Raw genomic sequence first — 20,493 nt, 5'->3', positions numbered from 1 at the left:
AAGAGATCAGTGCCTGCCCCTCCACTTCCCCTCGTGAGGAACCTGCAGATCATTATGAGGTCTCCCCTCAGTCTTCTCTTTTCCAGGCTGAACAGACCAAGTGATGTCAGCTGCTCCTCATACAGCTTCCTCTCCAGACCCTTCACCATCCTTGTGGCCCTCCTTTGAATGCTCTCTGAGGGCTTAATGCTTTTCTTATATTGTGGCACCCAAAACTGCACACAGCACTTGAGGTGAGGCTGCAGCAGCACACAGTGGAGAAGGACAATCATCTCCTTTGACTGTCTGACAATATCCTGATACACCCCAGGACACGGAAGTGTTTGCATTCACCAGAAAAATCAGGCAGGCTATTACATTATTTTCTTGTCTCAGTTTCATAACTCAGTGGTTCTGGTTTTGAAATAGTTCAAATACATCCCCTGCTGTGTGATGTGCAATGTTGAAGTGGTGAGGCAACCAGAGGTGAGCAGCCCTGTGTTGCAGAGCCAGCCGAGGTACAGCCATCACTGGTGAATGGGAAAGCTCTAATTCAGCCTGATGTCTGGTCTTTGGTGGAGTTTTTTTTCCTTGTTTCATGTGTGGAGATCACTGCTAGAAAAGTTAGCTTAATTCTCTGTGAAGTGAAAGTGCTGTCATGATCTGTGTTGCCACCCCACAGGGAACACAAGTTTGGCAGGATAAGATCGACTGAATATGATGCAGTGAAAAGAGAGACTGCCAGTGCTTGAGGAAGGTGGGGGCTGATCTGCGGGCTCCACAGTGGACATGGTATGGGATACAAAATGATGGGGGCTTTCAAGTCCTTTTTCAATTTTCCTGGCATTTCCTCAGATGTTACAATGTGCAGCTCGATTAACTGTCACACCTTTCTAGAGAGAAAATACATTTCTTCTAAATAAATTGTGAATTAAAACCCAGACAAAAATTCCTTAAAAGTGTGAAATGCTGATGGATGATGTTATTTGAAGTCTGAAAGTTAGAGGATGTATGCTTCTCTCTGCTGCCTGGCATGAGATGGTCATGTTGGGAAGAGGTAAATTGCTTGCACTGGAACAGGGCCTTTCCTTCTACTCCTCTGTTCCATGAACAGTCAGCATGGCAGCTGTAGTTGGGTGCCTTCATGCCCTCTCAGGCAGAAGTGCAACCAATAACAGAGGGAAGAGGGCACAAGCTGAGGAGCATGACACTGCCTGGCTACAGCATGTTGCCTTTTCTCCTGCCATGTACTGGTGGCCTGGCACTGCTTGAGGCTGTGCTCAGAGGTGCTTTCATGCCCCTGCTCTCATGCTGGCATCAGATGGAGATGCCAGTGCATCAAACAGTGCACCAAACCATCTCTGTCTCCGTGACTACTCCTCTGGTTTCATCAGCTCAAACCCTTTGTGATGACACCATCTCCCACAGCACACTCCTGAAAAAGCTGGTTGCCCACGGCTTGGACAGGGGCACTCTGTGCTGGGTTAAGAACTGGCTGGAGGGCCGGGCCCAGAGAGTGGTGGGGAATGGTGCTGCGTCCAGTTGGCAACCAGTCACTAGTGGTGTCCCCCAGGGATCAGTGTTGGGCCCAGTTCTATTTAATATCTTTATTGATGATTTAGATGAGGGGATTGAGTCCATCATCAGCAAATTTGCAGATGACAGTGAGCCGGGGGGAAGTTTTGGTCAGCTGGAAGGCAGGAGGGCTCTGCAGAGGGACCTGGATAGGTTGGAGAGTTGGGTTGATTCCAATGGGATGAGGTTCAACAAGGCCAAGTGCCGGGTCCTGCACTTTGGCCACAACAACCCCACGCAGCGCTGCAGGCTGGGGACAGAGTGTCTGGAGAGCAGTCAGAGAGGGACCTGGGAGTTTGGATTGACAGTAAGCTGAACATGAGCCAGCAGTGTGCCCAGGTGGCCAAGAAGGCCAATGGCATCCTGGCCTGTATCAGGAACAGCATGGCCAACAGGTCCAGGGAAGTGATTCTTCCCCTGTACTCATCACTGGCGAGGCCACACCTGGAGTACTGTGTCCAGTTCTGGGCCCCTGAGTTCAGGAAGGACATTGAGATGCTTGAGCAAGTCCAGAGGAGAGCAACTAGGCTGGTGAAGGGACTCGAACACAAGTCCTATGAGGAGAGGCTGAGGGAACTGGAGTTGTTCAGCCTGGAGAAAAGGAGGCTCAGGGGAGACCTCATCACTCTCCACAGCTACCTGAAAGGAGGTTGTAGCCAGGTGGGAGTTGGTCTCTTCTCCCAGGCAACTATCAGCAAGACGAGGGCATGGTCTCAAGTTGTGCCAGGAGAGGTTTAGGTTGGATAGTAGAAAGAATTTCTTTACAGAGAGGGTAATCAGACATTAAAATGGGCTGCCCAGGGAAGTGGTGGATTCTCTGTCCCTGGAGGTTTTTAAGAAGAGACTGGATGTGGCACTTAGCACCATGGTCTAGTAACCGCAGTGGTAGTGGATCAAGGTCCCTTCCAACCAGCTGATTCTATGATTCTATGATTCTATGACACCCTTCCTGAGACCCAGGATGGCCATTCCTTCTGCGCTGTGGCTGACAGAGCTCTGCTGCTCAGGCTTCTCTGATTTGTTTCTTATGGTAAATTACTGACATAGGAGAAGTTGAATAATTCACTGGATTGACTGCAAACTTCATTAAAATTTCAAAATTATCTAATGCCATATAATTTTGGCTTTCCTCCTTTGTTTCAGATCTGGCCAAGCTGGCATAGGAGAGTGGGCAGGTGCCTGAGGCTGTGATGGGATTTGGGTCAGGGTGGTTGGTACCTGCAGGAAGCACTGTGCATGCTGGCCACATACTCCATTGTACTGCTGTAGGGGCCTGTGGGTGTGCATCAAGCCCACAATGGAAATGCTCTGGATTAAAAATGGAAACAACTTTTTCCAAGGCAGACTTTCCCCAACCCCTGTCTTTTCATGGTTCCAGTTCACAGTGTGGTCCCACAGACATTGTGCCACAACTGATAAAAATGAGTTGCACTACATAGGTGGGAAGGGGTAGGAACTTCCTAAGCCTGTTTTTTTGTCAAAGAACAGTATATTCATTAATTTTACTTCAACCAGGGGAACAGGTCAGTGTCAAACAGTTTACAGCAGATCTCCTCCTCTCCTATGCCTTACACAGTCACTGACTCCAATGTCAAGTGAGTATTAAATACTAGTGTAGTGTGTGGTTTAACTGATTGTATAAAGGCAAATCAAATGAAAATCAGACCCAAAGTTACCTCCTCCCTCTTCCTGGTACCTTGCTCAGAGAAGTTACAGTTTAGATTTTTTTTTTCTTTTTTTTTTTTTTTTTGAGAGAGAGAGGGTGAGTGACTGTCAAAATTTTAAACATCTTGAAGAATTGAAGATCGGGAAAATTCTCCATCCTGAACTATAGAGATGCTACTGTCTTTGGCTGATGGTGCCTTCATCTTCTTTTCTGTGCAAAGCAGCAGCAACTTGCAAACATGTTAGTGTTTATTTTGTCTTACTGAGAACAGATAGCCTACATTTCTACATTTCTAATGGCAAGGAAAGGGCCAAACAAATGAAGGAGAAATTGCTCATCTAGCAAAGCTACTGGTCCACACATGCTGGAATAGGAAATGGAGCCAGGGAAGACTGGTTACAGTATCAACCTTGGGTTCAATACAGAGAATTGTCTTTCAGATAGTAATTTATGGTCCATAAATACATGGTTCATCATAATGCACTTGACTAGTGTCTGTCTATTTCCAGGTGATAGAATGAGTGAATGAAACAGTCAAAAAACTTCCATGTGCTTTTCCAGCACATTTTCACCTACCAGGAGTCCTTACAGTTGACAGGGATGTTTGCAGTGGGCAAGGGCAATTTCTTAGACTATGGTTGGTGAAGGAGATGGCTCACAGAATTCTCTCTGTCTTGAGCTGCAGCTCCAGCCGTGGGGAGGTTGAGAATGTGAAGTTGCTGATTAATGATGTTTTCAGCAGAAGATACATTTTCAGCACAGATTTTTTTTTAAAAGCCCCAACATTTATTTATTCATTCCTTTACTATGTGATAATCTATGCAGTTAATGTTGTACTTCAAAAGCACTTTCATGCTTTTGGGAAAGCATGGGAGAGGTGTCAAATAACGCTGTAGAGAGGTGTTTTTCCATCTGTTTGTACTGTGTTTTTATGTTACTTTTTGTGGGGCTTTTTTTTTTTTTTTGTAATCCAAGCTATTTCTGAACTGGATATTTCAGAACTGTGGGATCTGTTGCTACATACTTTGTGTCTTTGGAGATTATTTGACTGAAACCTTATAGTCTAGTCAAAAGCTGAAAAGAAAGTCTCACCACCAGCAAAATAAGTAGTGACCTGAGATAAACTCTGCAGGTGGAGCAGCTCAGGGTGTAGCACACTCAAAAGAGGTCCTGGGGAAGAGGACCTGTGCAATGATGGTAGTGCTGTCACAAGGAGCATGTAGTAAGTTTTTTGTTGTAATGTGTGCATCCCACAGTAATCTCTGTTACTCAAAAAAATTGTCTCTTTCCATGCTGTCATCTAACAAATGCCCAGGAGGAGGCTGTTACTTAATACTGATTGTCTGTGATAGTGACCACAGGATCTGAGCACTGTGGAAATCTCCAAAGGATCTGTGAAGCAGGTGATTATTTTTTCTGTCCTTCTCCTATGCTGGTGCCATGTTGGGGTCTGGCATGCTCACAAAGATCTCCAGTCATAGAGTGTTCCCTATATTTTACTCTTGTACCATTCTTACCGCTACATAGTTTTTCCTCAACTGTTCCCTGGGTCTTCTATTCTGAAAGTTAAGTCCATTTGTTTTTCTTTGTGCAGCACAAAGTAGATTTGGAAAAAAAGAGCGTTCTCTGTCACTTTGCAGCATCCTTTTACATACTTGAGAGTTTTATTATTTTTCTCTCAGTCTTCTCTTTAGGCTAACCAATCCCAATTCATTCAGTTTTTTGTCATATGACATGCTTTACAGGTCTCTGATCATTCCTGTTGCTCTGCCTGTTCACCTGCTCCTGAATCACACTGCCCATGACCTTCTGCATCTTCAGACTACAGTTCTATTTTTATAATCAAGCATGATGATGTCTTTTTCACAACAGAAAGGACATTGTTGATTCAATTTCATCTCTTGCTCTTGCTCTGAGTGATCCTAAGATCACTCTAGCACAGTGACTGTGTAACTAATGGTTTCCCATTTTGGATTTGCTAATGATCATTCCTGACTGGGTACAGCAAATTGCATTTGCATCTAGAGAGGATCTTTTTTTGTTTTAAAGTGCATCTTCAATTTGTCAGAAAGCTCTGAGCTTTGTCCTCTGCTGCTATGTTACCAAGGAAGAGTGTCCTGTTTAACCTTTCTGCAAATCCATTAATATTGTTTGTCAGTGTACTTTGTGTATTTGGGAGACACTTCCCTTTCCCACTGGGAGATGAGCTGACTACTTCTGTCCTACTCAGCTGTGAGCTTTTTTGATAGTGCTAAGGTCCTTTGGAAATCTGCAGTGTGCCACATGGTAACTATTCACAACCTGCAAGCTGTGCTGTCTATTGTTAGTAGTCACCAAACTATTTACTAACCAAAATGTCTTGCAATAGCCAACTACTTTACGGTCAAAAGATAGAACTAAGCAACCTCCAGACAGCGAGAGACAATGAATGTCATCCTTAGGCAGGCACATAAATCAGATCAGCTTAATCATCTCTGAAAGTGCTCATCCCTCGGAACTGCCTTAACATGGAGCATTGGGTGACTGACTCAAACACAGGCGTGGCACAGATGAATCCTAGCCCATCTTTTTGGTGATCATTTTACTCAGTAGAGTGAAAAAGGCTTACGAAGAACTTCATTTTTCAGTGATCTGTGAAGAGGGCAGTGTTTCTGGTTGTGTTACTATAATTAGTGTAATGAACTATCAGCTGGGGAAGTTACTGCCTTCTTTCAAATCTGTGATTACAGACTTGAAATCAATACATTTGTTAGTTCTCTTTACTCTGAAAAAGAATGATCTATTTGGCAGAACAACCACCAGAGTCTTTCTGTGGACTTCAGAGTAAACTGAGGCAGTATGCAATAAGGTTTTTCAGCAGAAGAAAGGCACATGTTCATATAAGGAGAGGAAATTGCTTCATGAACAACATTAAATTTGGTTCTCTGATGCTTATTTGGTAAAACCAAGTTGTATTAGTGTAGCTCACCGTTCTTGTTGATATTACTGTTGTATGCATTTCACGGGTGTGCATTCTGTACTTAGGAATGGAATTAGTAACACCCTACTTCATGAACATTCTGATTTCAATGTAATGGCTCAAGAACTGTGTATACAATGTATATAGAATAACCTAATAATGCAATAGTACCATAATGATAGAATATATTTTATATGTGTGTGTGTGTGTGTATGCGTGTGAATATATCTCCCTCAGAACTTTTCCTATATTTAGATTTTCTTACCATCTGTAGCATTGTGTTGGAGTAATCCTCCTGGGAAATGCTCAGGCACTGCCTTACTGACTGTATAAATTTTTCCGTGGTACTACACTCTCTATTCACTGACCACAGCAGCAGTAAGCTTTCCACTCAACACAATTCACTAGAGGATCTTGTTTTCCTTTTGTGATCAGTTCCTCAGGAGTCTAGAATCTGCAAGGAGAGATGCTTTGAAACTTGGTTTTCTTTTTGTTAGAGCGTTGTGCCTGTCATATTCACAGCAGTCAATATCAGCAGATTTCCAGACCTGTCTATGTTGTTTCCAGTCCTCATGCCACTGGGAGATGTGAGACCCTGTGAAACAACAGAAATGAAAATGTTTATTTGTAATAGTCACAAAGCTATATAAAAATAAAATGGCTTTTAACAGGGATGTCTGACTAATTTGAGAACAGAAAAACTCTCCATAGGCTAACTAAAATTGTTCCCAAGAACTACTGATGTTATGATGTTTTTGTATTTTGCTTTGTAGAGAGCTTAAAGACTCTGTGACACAAAGTACTCTGTAAGTATTAGGTGTTGCCACTGATTTCTACAGGGATGATGCATCATTTAGCAAAACTTCATCCATCATAACTATAAGATATTTCAAGCAATTGTATGTGAAGTGTAAAGGCTGGAATCTATTTGTTATCCAGTTCTTGCACAATGACTGCAAAATCCTCTTTGACCTTGAAAAACCCTGAGTTTGTGTTTTCAGCTGAACCTGTCAGTATCAAGGTTGGGGGATATGCGGGTGGGATAGTAGTCCATGTGAAAATTTGCACTGTTCAGAGCCTGATGATTAGATCATTTCACCAAGAAAAAGAAGTCACTGATATCTGACATCTTCATTGTAATGTTAAGAAATGAGGGAGAACATCAGCCCATACAGGTGATTAACCTTCCCTGCTCCCCAAGGGCTGGCTGCTCATCAGCAAGGTCAAAGGCAGATGATGGCCCAGCCTGAGAAATCTGACCCTGTCACCACTAGAACTCTGTCTGTGTTAGATAAATGTACGTTTGGGAACACAATGTTTTTTATTCTCCACTGAAGCATGCATGCTGTTCACATTTGATCCTGGGCAACGGGCTCTAGGTGGCCCTGCTTGAGGAAGGTGGCTGGACTAGATGACCTCCAGAGGTTCCTTCCAACCTTAGCTCTTCTGTGGTTACTAATTACTCCTTACTAATTTTTCCCTGAACCTAGGGGATTTTGATTCAATACCTAATAAGAGTTCCTTCTAGCATCAGACTGGTATTATACCACATTTTGTGTTTGCATGCTGACAATGGGCACAGTGGGTGTCATGTTGCTTATGGCACTGTAACTTTTACTAAATGTGTGACAAACGCTGTGCAATAGGAAATACTGCAAACCTCATAGTGCTTATCAGCTTAACAAGCTAAAATATATTTAATGATGTTATTTTTGCTTTTTATCTGTGCTTGTTCATTTGCAAAATGCAATCATTTGCAATTGCCCTACCTAGTGTTAGCTCAAGTTGGTTCTGCTGAGTATTGAACTCAAATAATTTGAGAGTGTTATTCAATACAATGCTTGCCTTATTAGCTTCATTTCGATGTGTTGGACATCTTCATAGAGAGCTTTGTCTTAGTGGCCATTACAGGGGAAGATCAGTTTCCAAACAAGCTGCAGTGATGCAAGCTACATTTTCTGAGAAAAAGAGAGAAAAGCAATTTAGGAAAATATATAGCTTGTCAATCTGTGCTTTTCCTAGTCTATGATGTGAAGGGTCTTTCAAAGACTGAACACATCACGTATCAGTTGGTATAAACAGGTCATGCTGCATGCCATGAATTTTAGATTGTGTGTCATTTTCATTTATTTTTCTGTATTTTGAATGCATCCTTGAAGTTTAGGCATGGAAAAAATCGAGTGGAAAAAGCCTAGTGGATTTATCACCCAGCAGGTATTTGTGACAGCTCTTGCCACAGGGATTATAACTCTTGTCGCTTTCTCCTTTAGATCGGGCTACACAGCCTGGGAATTTAAAATGCCAGCTAATGAGGGATTAGAGATGTGCAATTTTTAGAACCCTTATACTGTCAGGAAAAAAAAATAAGAGTAGGTTTCCTCTGTCATTCACACTAACCTGATCTAAATTAGCTGGAGAGACTGCAGTGAAGGACACTTCAGTTTAAAACTCTTATTTTCATGTCAACTGTGTGGCATTTCCTGGCCAACCTCTTTGCCTCCCATGAGGAATGACAAGGCAAATTCAGTTCTAGAGGTGGTTGAGAGGATACTTGATTGCTTTTCGGACTGCAGTCTAAGACGCAGCACAAGGTGTGGTCTGTATATGCACCACTGTGCTCGTTAAATTTGGGCTTTAGGCTCTCCCTATGCAGAGCTCCTTAGTGGCAAGGATTGCAGATTTTGCTGTTCATGGTTCCAGTTGATCCTAAAAAGGTCTGAGAAATGTACCTTGCCAAACAGCGAAGGAGATGGCAAAAAGAGAGAGCTCTGTCCAGAGTTGTGCAGAATGAGTACAGCTGGTTTCACCCACACAACTGTGAAATCAACTCTTCACATTTCCAGGATGCAGGAGGGAAATGTATACTAACTGTGCCTCTGCTTTTGAAAACAGTCTAATGCCTATATTATTTCTTGTGTGTTTTCCCAGCGCTCTCTTTAGAGGACTGATATTGAATGTTATGAAGAGGTTTAGATGTAGTAAGAGTTAAAATGGATAAAAGCATGAAGATGTTATTTTAAAAGAGCTCATCTTCCACACTGGTAAAGAACAGTGTTTTTATCAAAGGAGCCAAAAAAAGGTCTAGTAGCAGTGGCAAAGGGCAAACTACTTTGACCTTGAATTCATATATCATCCTTAATATCATGATTCAAGCAAGTAGGATAAATAACTCCATGCCCTTTGGACACAGACTGCTGTGCACGGTGGGTACTTTCCAGCTATGCGAATATTCTGTCCAATCTCCTCAGAGACACAGAGACTTTGGGCTGAGCTCAAACCCTCTTATAAACACAGTTGAGACTTCTTCTTTGGTATTAAGCTATTTTAGCTGACATTTGTACTAATTTATCTTTTTTTAAAGTCTGTTCAGCTGGACTGCTGCCTACATCTGGAGTGAGGAAAGGAGTTACAAAGGAGTGCTCTGAACAGACAGATAAGCAAGCCCAGTCACCAAAAGCAGAACCCCTTTGACAACTTCAGCATTTTCAAGCACTGATTACTGGCAGTGACAATCACTTCTAATATACTGTCTGCCTGTAGGTATTGACGTGTTTGTTCTGATTCTCAGTCTTTGTTTAGGGCTTGTTACTGTGATCACTTTTTCTGTTGTAGGTTTGCACATCAGCAGTTTAATTACAAAGACAGTTCTCTCCTAAATGTCAGCTTGCTATATTTTTGCTGTCCCTGTAGCCATTAATGCCTTTGTATTGATTCATGGGAATGGTTTCATGTAGTAGACCTTGCTATCAACCTTGACATCAATATTATTTGTCCTTCTCATTTAAAATAGGAAAAAAAAAAGACCTCCTGTTTTTTCTGCGATACACAAATGTTTGTGTCACGTTTATGTATGCATGTTTACAGTTGTGTATGAGGAAGATATATATTCATGAAAATGGGGGACGTTTATTTTGATGAATGGCACTATGTTGCTTAGTGACACACCAGGTCATATCACATTGTCACTAAGCAACTAGATGTAATCTGACAACATTATGAGTCCTTTTTCATGTGTTTACTGATTTCTTAGAAGTGCAAGTATTTTTTGCCCTGACCACTAGTAATTAACTGTAAAATTCTATTTAATGCTTTTATTTTCACTGGTTCTGTGGTTGTTATTTAAAGTATCCTCAGTTTGTCATCATTGTTCTCATCTCAGATATCCCAGAAGGCAACACTCTTAGTTGCTCCAAATGTGAATTACAGCTAAGTGAAAATAAAAATATTATCTTTTTTATCATGTTAGGTTTTGTACTCTTCTAGCTTTCATCACTTGCACTAATCAGTGACACTAATTCACTGTGTCAATTCATTTACCAAATTACAAAGGTATTTTTAGCTTGGGTCATGGTTTGTTAGGTAAAAATAATTGTGCTTTCGTAAGATCCAGACTGAAAAGGAACTAGTGAACCAGTAGATGATGCAGGTGGCTAAAGAAGTTACTGCTGTGGTCCACTTGGTCCTTCTTTCAAGCCACCCCTTCTCAAAATTTGGAAGATATTTTTCTGATAAGAGTATTTTCCTTTTCATACAAGCACCAGGCCACGTGCTTTTTGGAGTGCACAGTTGACTCAGGTGCTACTCAGTCTTTTGAGTGTCCTCCTGCAGAAACGTTTTGTGACTCACAGGAGTGACTCCACTGTATAGCCATCAATTGACTTGAAACCTTTTGAAAATATGAATTATTTGGTAAGAAAGCTAATATAGCTCTAACTTGCTCAGAAATTTCCAGTTGTCTGCCTCTGCCTTCCTCTGTGCTGTCCTGAGCATAAGGATGACAGAAGTGCAGTTGTTCTGTGTTGGAGGGAGACTTTCATGGGGATGCTCACCTCCCTTTCATAGCTTGTGGGTTTTATAGAGCCCCCTTGGCTTTTATCTAATGTGGCAGGGAAAAGTTGAGAAACAAAAGTGAATGTCTCATGTTTGGGATCCTCCTGGGTCACTTGGTCAGAATACACTTGCTCATCTTAACTGAGGCTAAGAATAAGGTAAATATTAATTCCAGGTGGCATGCTGATGAACCATGCATGGAATAGGGATGTGGCTAAAAACAGAATTGCTGCCTTCCAGTAAAAAAAAAAGATTAATAAAAGTTTTGAAGGGCAGGAGTAACCATTAACTAAGCTGGCACCCTCCCAGCCTTTGCTTGCACAATTTCAGTGTGGTGCAATCTTGGTTCTGGTCAGGTTTTCTGAACATTACTGGAGTATAAATGTCACCCAATTACAAATCAGGCAGCTCCTGCCCGCTTAAAAGTAGAATCTGCTGCCCTAAAAGAAGACAGAAAAATGCCCTTGAAACCAGGGCAATTTCATATTTCTTTCAAACATGCAAGCATTGGCATTACCCTCAAATGCTGCCATCTATGTGGGTGATAGGCAGTATATTTGTATTAGTAGCTGCCAACATGATTTCAGTGCTGTGGTCTATACTGCTTATCTTGCATATTCTTATGGACTGCTGTGTGAAGCTGATCCAGGCAAAGCGTGCCTGCTGTGCCTTCTTCACATCTCCCCCACCTTCCTGCATCTGGGTCCTCTGCTGCAGGCTGTGAAAGTGAGGGATGGTGTCAACTGCCTTGAGTGTAACTTGGGGGAGGAATGGAGGGAGCAGCAGGGACCAGGCAGGGAGCACCATCAACTCCGATGGATGGCAAACCTGTCCAGCAGCCTCGCTAACCCTGGTCTGAAAAGGTTAATGATTACAAGAGGGTTGATATCATATGTTGCAGGGAATAGTGTTGAGAATGCATCAAACAGCACAGTGCAGCAGCACTTTCCACGTGGTCCCAGGGCAGTCACTGCTTCTGCGTCCTCCCTCACTCCTGCAATGACATTTCAGAAGAGCACATTAGGATTTGACTTGCTTAGTGAAGCACAACCAACAGCTTCTTGTGAGGAGGCACCTCTTTTTATGCATCCCCTCCCTTAAAAAAGCACTATCAATACAGAATTGCTTGTGTCTCATGACATCTTTTACAAGATCATGTTAACTACACTATACCTCTCTTAAAAAAAAAAAAGAAAGAAAAGAAATTTATTCAGTAGGTAAACCTTGCTATGCAAAAAGCTATAAATCTGAGGGTACTTTGTCTTTCCCCTTGGATCGGTGGGGAAATCTAGTGCAACCATGCTCGACTTGTCACACCCTCCTTTCTGCTTTATCCACTTTCTCTTCTTTTCAAACAATGAAAAGTGAAATCTTGACTCATTTTAAAAATCATGTTTTAAAATACCTCCTTAGACAGGCTCTGTTGGGCTCCATTTACCAAAGTCCTATGTTGCATACTGCTCCCTTCTCAATTTAAACCACTGATTTCAAGAGTCTTCAAGGAAGTATAAACTCTTATAATTTATATGGTGTAACCTGATGCAATTCATGTGTGGTAGGAAGCTCTAAATTGTTCTGTCATGGATTCATTTTTACATCCGTCTCTAGAGTTCGGAATATACCTGTTGAGGCAGGAGGGCAGGCAATCCAGACTTCGCTCTTTTACACCTGTAATAAGTCAGAAAGGATTGGATTGGACTGAAAGGGGTTGTATTGGATGGGATTGGACTTGATTGGACAGGACTGGATGTGGTTGGATTGGATTAGATGAGACTGAGAGTACACATCCATCTTTTAATAGTAGAGTTTGTTCTAGAAAAGGAACAGAAATGCAGAGGCAGCTGTGTCAGCTGTAATCCAGTTCAGTAGATGCCTGACTGATGGATAATGCTGCCAGGTCACACACAAATAGTGCACTTGGGAAGTGAGAAGAAAATTCTGGGTGCAATTCTGGTTCCTGAGGCTTGCTGTCTACATTGATAATATTAAATCAGTGTCAGGCCACAGCCTCCAGAACCTGTAATCACCCATTGTGCTGGGCACGTTCCTTACCACCATTTTGGCCAGGGCTGACTTGCACTGTCTTAGCCAGGTCCAGATTTAGTGTGGGCTAGGGATGATTCACAGCAGGCTGCCTATCTGACACCCAATCATTGTTGAGGCCAAGAGAGTGGTAGGGTGGCTGTGGGCTGCCCCAGGGCCAAGGAAATGTCCCATGAACATTTAATTTGCTGGATTGGATACAGTTATGGTGTTGGAAGCACACCTGGTTTCTTGGAATAATTTGCAGATTTGATGTGATCACTATTGTAATTAACATTGGTTGCAAACTCCTTTGCATTTTCTGGCTCTCATATGGTGAAAATGGCTGTCACCATCCATCTTCCAAGGAGCAACACTTCAATGAACTGATTGGGCCAGATGCAACAACAGCTGTCATGAAAGACAAGCAATCTGCCAAGCTCCTTCTTGGACTTGATGGGAGAAGTTGTTTCTAGAAGACTCTCCAGCGTAGGTTTACACAAGGGGTTTTATTTCTTTTTGGACTGCCGTGAAAGTTTTAATAAAATGTTCCTCTTGCAAACAGCTTTCTGGCCAGGGGCACAAGTTTCTAGCATATACTAAAAAAAAAATCAGTCAGTGGAGTATTATCACTTCTCCTGGGGTTTTGTACTGAAGACCATCGAAAAACATTTAAGAAGTAATAGCAGAAAAGAAAGAGGTGGTCTATTTGGTTCAGTAGCAGAAAGAATTGCATGAATCCCTCTGTGTGTGCTTAAGGATGGTCTGGTGCCTCTGTCTAAATTCACCCTGGAGCAGAGATTTTCCTCTGTTCAAACAGCTTCAAATGTGGAGGGAGGAGGAAGAAATTGGGCAGATCAGCAAAGGACCATTACCTGATTAATAAGGCAATAGTGGTTGCAGTGTTTAAATTGTGTTAGCCATTACCTATTCATGAACTAGATGTGTTGGTCAGCCAACAACAGCTGCGTTCTGCCTACAGGCATTTGTTTTTCAGGTGCGAAAGCAGCTCCCTCTGGGATTGCTAATTTTCAAATGTTTTCTGTGAAATATATCACTGTGAATGACACGTAGATATTTTGAGGAAAGTGTATCTATTTTAATCCAGTTTTTTGTTTTATTTTTGTGAGTTCAAAACCCTTTTACACCTTTAGTGTCACAGCTTTTGCTTGTGGTTATCCTTTACCCTGGAAGAAAAAGCCTATCAAAAGAGTCAGGCTGAAGTCCCAAAGCTTTCTGTCCTGTTCTCAAATCTTGGTAAAAGCTAAATTGCCTCTCGAATGTATCACCTTTCTGTTACAATTGCTAGGAAATACACTTTCATTTAATTTCTAAGAACTGATAGCTAATGGAGATTAATTGAATAAGACAGAAGCAATTAATTGAAGCATCCAAGAATTCAGAGGTCTGTGAGAGCAAGGATGTTGGTTGTAGCTGATAACATTCTGTAATGTTGCAATTAGGATAAGACAAAATTATACAAATTCAAAAATATAAACTTCTTGGAACAGCAGATATTTTTTTAAATCCATACACAACTGAAAAAAGACTTTTTGATATAACCATTCAGGAGGGATGACTTCCCATCTCCTGTGTGCATAGACAACAATCCACAGCCACGTGGACTCTGATCTTTAGTGGTAATTGCTGTTTGTGTCAAACCCAGAGCTGTTTTTGCAGCAGCATTAAGCTTCCTAGGCTGTGGCCAGCAAGCTTCCAAGGGTGGAAAGGTCTTAAAGGCTGGGAAGGCTCTGTCTCCACACCTTGCCTTCAATAAGGAATGTGGTGGGGGGATTGTGCTGAGAGATGGACATGCTCCATGTCCTTCCCTACCCAACAAACCTGCTTATGAGGAAAGCCAGTGCTTTGGTCTGGGAAGGAGCAGCACTGCTTGTAATGTCCATATCTGTGATGCCTCTTCTTCCAGCAGCATCCCAAAGGAGAGACTCCAGCACAGCAGCACTGCAGTGCTACTTCTGTCTCTTAATTTCTCCTGGTGGGTCTGAGGGCAAGATGAGTCCTGCTACTGTGTCCCCCTATGCGGTGTATATGAAGGCCAGTTAATCTGCCTGATTAGCTCAGTTGAAAGTCTGAGGTTAGGAAAATCTGTTGCAGGATATTCTCATGGCAGTGACTTCTTGAGGCGAGGAGGAAGCCATAAACCACTGAGTCTTGTCCCACTGTCAGTCTTGTGAGTGTCTGGGTGCAATGAAACTGCATCAATAACAAGCAACATGAATCTCTTTAAATCTGTGTCTTTGCTTTGTGGAGTTAATGGGTACATATTTTGTTGAAACCCAGAGTATTTCAGTGACAGGAAGAGGGACAAAATCAGTCTCAGTTATGGTAGCTTAGCTTTGGATAAGTGGTACATTTATTGCTTCCAGGTGTTTATGCATTCCCAGTTCATGGATGTTTGCTCAGAAATCAGGCCCAGAGCTCCTCAATTTGGTATTTTAAGATAAAATCATCATTGATTTTGGATGTATTAGTCCATAAATCTGAATACTGAGAATCTGTTTTGGAAAAACTTAAAGAGATCCTTGTAAGTGGAGCCAGTAATTTGACAGCCATGCTGAGCTGTGCATCCCATAAACCATTGTAATAGAAGACAGATACACAAAGGAAAGAAGCATGAATCAGGGTAAAGTATTGAAATTTGAAAGGGGTCCATGACAAGGAATGGTGGTGAAGTGTTTCTGGGATAATCACATGTCTCTGGAGGGCTGAATTTAAATCTTGCTTTGGTTTCATCACAGACCCTGTTTGTGCCACAAAATAGCTGACCAATACTGCCCAGTAGAAATCCAGAATTGGAGTAATAGAAGATTTGTAAGCTAAAAGTCCTGAGCACTGGAAAACCTCCATGGACACCCTCTTCAATGCACACTTGGCACTTGCTAGTATTGGTACAGCAAATGACCCATCACTGTGCCTCCATCACTCAAGAAAAATAAATGGGGAATAGAGTTAAAATCATGTCTTATGTGAACCAGTGGATAACCTGAGTCATCTCAAACATAGAACAGAAGAAGGCAGTTTAGTCATGCAAGAATAGCTCATGTTTTAAGACAATTGTCAAGGTCTGACAATAATTGATTCCCCCTTTATTGGAAAGAGGACCCCTCCCTTGATGTATCTGAAAGGTTTGAAAAAAGGAGCAAGGTAGATTCTTCTCCCAACTGTGTACCTCTGTTGCTAGGAATTATTTGCTCTCTGTCACCTTTGAATGCTCATTTTTCATCTTATTGTATGAATATTTAGTTCTTTTAGTTCTGAAAGGGTACAAGTTTGGTATGACAAAGGGAAGGGGAAAGTAGTTGAGGAAGTCTCTTCAGCAACGTGTATCTTGCACACATGGTCAGAAACTACTTGCTGTGCTGTACTGAGAGCTGTGAATTCCCACTGCTGCATTGTGGAGGCAGGAATTGGGGGTTCTCAGTCCTTCTCTCCATTGGCCTAAATTTCAGATGGAACTGTTCTGTTCTTAGGTCGCATGGAGCTAACTGATATCTATGGCGATGCCATGTATAGGCTGTTTATTCCTAGAGGATAGTGGGAAAACAGACTATTATATATTAAGTACTTCTGACTTTCCAGATTTTTTAACATATATTAATATAATTTTTTCTTGCTAATGCATGTATGATTCTATAAGTATGTAATTGTATCCACAAAACTCCAAGGTATACTTTCATTTGTAATCTAAAAGTAAATACTTAATGTAAAATGTGATATTTTTGTATTTTTCACAAATAGAAGTCATTATATATTTTCTGCTAAAAAACCAGATAAAAAGTAATACAAAGCCCCAAGATTTCATCACAGTGTTTGCTTTATAAGCAATGCAATACTGGTAGTCAAACTATGCCCTACACAGTAAGCATCCACACACGTCTCTTAAAGAAATAGTGTCATGTTGGGTTTTTGAACAGTGCGGGAAGGGCAGATGCTCACTAGTTTTCCATGCCAACCTTCATATTCAGCTTATTTACTGATAACTCCCTCATGACATGGTTGAGGTTAGAGAACACTTCAAATGTCTTACTGCTTTCCCAGAATCTAGCCCCAAGTGTGGCTGGAGGTTTCAGTGCAGTGGTATGCTCTGGAGGATTTCTTTCCCATCCCCTTGCAGATGAAGTTTGGCAGCATGCACCAAGAACAGCCTTGTCATTTATGCCATTGGCATTATTGATTTCAGTCTTAGCTTTAAAACAGAACTGAAATACTGTGGAAATATAAAAAGTTAGTAAGGCTTATTTTCCTCTCTGCTGGGTGAAAAGACTGTCTTCCAGTTTGAGAATGCACAGCCTAGTAGTCTCATCTGTGGTCTAAAGTGGGTCTGTGGAGGTTAGGAGACTCCTGCAAGTCCTGTCAAGTCCTCTAAACCACTTAAGTTACATCATGGTAAGTGTGTGGTGAAACTCAAACTGCTCTCCATAGGTCCACAAAGAAAATGTAAATTTCCAAAATTGCTGAGAAAGGATGGGCTCATGGCTATGGCAGTGCACTCCAGCACAGTAGTGTTGAGTTTTCTCCTCTTTTAGTAGGGACTCCATGTAAAACCACAAATAATTGCCTGTGTAATTTACCATTGGTAACAAATGTAGCCTTCCAGTACCTAAAGCAGATGTACGGGAAAGCTGGGGAAGGACTTTTCACCCGGGCATTTAGTGATGGAACAAGAGGTAATGACTTTAAACTGAAAGAGGGAAGGTTTAGCTTAGATACCAGGAAGAAATTCCTTACTCAGAGGGTAAAAAGACATAGGAACAAGTTGCCCAGAGAAGTCGTGGATGCCCCAATCCTGGAAATATTCAAGGCCAGGCTGGATGGGGATTTAAGCCACCTGGTCTAGTGGAAGGTGTCCCTGCCCACGGTGGGGAGGTTGCAACTAAATTGTCTCTAACGTTCCTTTCAACTCAAGACATTCTATGATTCTATGAATTTCTATAGATTTCATAGGCTTTAGTAACCCACATGCAAAATAGGACAAAATAGTACTACTTATCTCCTGGCCTTTGTCTGATCTTACTGATTTAAACTGAAAGCCTTCGGAGCTGGGACCAGTCCCAGCTTACAGTCTCATCTGTTGCAGAGACATTGCTGCACCACAAATATTTAACAGTTATTGATAATAATTATTCCTTCATTGACATGCACTGAAACGTGGCAAAGACTGTTTAGGGAAAGAAAAGCTTGCTATCAGTTGGATGAATTGTTTGTACTGGCCTGCATAACAGCGCGAAGTGGAATTATTCTGCTTTACATGATTGTTCTTGTAACTAAAGAAACTTCAGAACAGCTGCTGACTTATTGTTAATTTGTTTGCTAGTTCAATTTTCTAGAAGAAACAAAGAAAATAAGTTTGGGGAAACTAGAAGATCAAACTGGGCACATTAATTATTTCTCTTTCTTTTCTTTATAACTGAGATATCCTGCATGCCTCAGCAAATTATTGTTGAAGCATCTGAAGTATTAACATAAAAAGCTTTAATTGAAAATATATCTCCTGAGAATTTCAGTTCTTCAGCTATGGGCTCAGACCTCCAAGATTTTCATACATATTGCTGAAGGCTAGTGCACTGGGACATACAATCTTTAGCAGTGGATGATGCAAGTAATTAATTATTATAAAAAGTACTCGGTTGTCAGATTCCCCTCCCCACTGAGCTTGGTAAAGCACCAAAGCAGATATGTTCTTGCCCCAAAGAGCCTTCTTATTAGCATGAAATATGAGGAGTGAAAGAGATGCCAAAGCTGAGCTAAGCAACGAGGATAATTTTTTTAAGATAATCCTCACAGCATCTTCATTCTCAAATATTTTCAGGTTTTTCTTTATTCTTAATTCTTGGGTTTTCTTAAAGAAGTGAGGCTTATGAAATTGTACCAGTTTTCCCTCAGTATGCCTGCCTACAGTATCTCAAAGATACCATGTTTCTGAAAGTTTCATAATTGAGGGAGTCTGAAAAGAGCAGAGACCTAGTTTGTGGCCCCTGTAAAGAGAAAGGCAGGAACAAGAGAGACAACCTCAGCATGTAGCTGTTGGGAAATTTGCCATAAAAACATATCTCAAAAAAGCTATGCATATTTGTACTGGGTTTTTCAAAAGGGATCAACAGTACATCTTGACATGGAAATATGAAAACTCTTCTTTTTTAATAATTAAAAACTCAGTGGCCTATTTTTTGGTCTTATTTTATTTTATTTATTTAGGCCCATAAAATGTTTGGATCCAATCTGGAGTAAAATTTTAAGGGCTGAGCTCTGAAACTTTCAACAGGCTTCCCAGCAGGAGCTGCCGGGTTCAAACGCTGCTGAGAACCCAACTGTTTCAGATGCCCAAATAGACACTGATCTGCTCTGAAAAGTCATTAATCGACCAGACGTCCTCATTCATATGAAATGTAGATCCTCATCCTGGTAGCCCAAAGCCTTTTTTCAATGGCTGTTTTAAAGCAGATTTCTCCCATTTTCCCATTTTCTTCCTCCATTCCTTAGAAGAGCAAATGATAGACATCAGCTCCCTAATTGACATTACTGAAATTATCTTCACATAAAATCTGGATCAGGAAATATTTTCATGATGGGATTTTGTTCTCATACAGGGGTCTGACCCTCTCTGTATGCTCATAGACATCAGATATAAGTAAGATTAAAGCCATGCCCTAGATGTCCCAATGATGTTTTTCTCTCTAATTCATGTACTGTAGGGGAATATTTTATGATACCCGAAAAGATAACAGAAAGAGCAGTTGTCAGCCATCAAATGATGGGTTTTTTTAATGAAGTTCCTCAGGAATCAATAGTAGCTGTGCATCTTAGCCAACAATTTTATCAGCATTCTGCAAGTAGACCACAAATAAAATTTCACAGATGATTTGTAATGAAAGGAGGTCAGCCACTTTTAAAAATGTGAAGTACTTGGTGACTGCAGGAAAGGATCACTGTAAAAACGTGTTTTCTTCTAGGGAATTCAAGGCTTTGTAGCTTGAAATCAGAGCCATGAAAACATTGTGGAAATCATCAAATAGCTGATAAGGAACAACACTGTGATGAAGAAGGCTAAAACAGTTAATAGAGAGTTGACAGGAATGGAAGAATGAGGAGGTGATTTTTGTTTTGCATGTGGCATTATTGAGACTCATATGGGAAGGCTGCATCCTCTTGGCAGTATTTTTAGAAGATCTGAAAAACTGGAAAGCTCCAGAAAGAATCATGAGGAAAGGACAAAGGGCTTCACTTACCAGCTTCAGCAAGGGACATTTTGACTAGGCTGAAAGAAATTGTTTTTTTTTACAGTGGTAGTAAAAATCTTGGAGGAAGTCTTTTTTTTTTTTTTTACATTGGATATCTGTCAATATTCTATTGAATGGTAGGATAGACATATTCAATAAAGTTCAGGGGTTTGTGCTGTGTGACCCCAGAAACAAATTTGATTTAATTCTTCTTGACTCATGCA

At 41.2% G+C, this 20,493-nt stretch overlaps 1 long non-coding RNA gene across 2 annotated transcripts; it reads left to right on the top strand.

Moving 5' to 3' along the window:
- The first annotated feature begins 120 nt into the window (after positions 1-120).
- LOC113964970 lies at positions 121-20,210 on the top strand. Of its 2 annotated transcripts, none has more exons than XR_003533368.1 (3): positions 121-233; positions 662-736; positions 20,003-20,210. It is a non-coding gene; the product is annotated as an uncharacterized LOC113964970 (long non-coding RNA). The 2 variants fall into 2 exon arrangements; XR_003533367.1 differs by lacking the exon at positions 20,003-20,210 and adding an exon at positions 2,698-2,862 and having other exon boundaries at positions 662-771.
- Positions 20,211-20,493: the final 283 nt, after the last annotated feature.

This window comes from Neopelma chrysocephalum, unplaced genomic scaffold (genome assembly GCF_003984885.1).
Source record: "Neopelma chrysocephalum unplaced genomic scaffold, ASM398488v2 Primary Assembly neopelma1_43, whole genome shotgun sequence".
Taxonomy (NCBI): domain Eukaryota; kingdom Metazoa; phylum Chordata; class Aves; order Passeriformes; family Pipridae; genus Neopelma; species Neopelma chrysocephalum.
The sequence above is the reverse complement of the archived record's forward strand: the minus strand, read 5'-3'. Positions and strand labels throughout refer to the sequence as shown.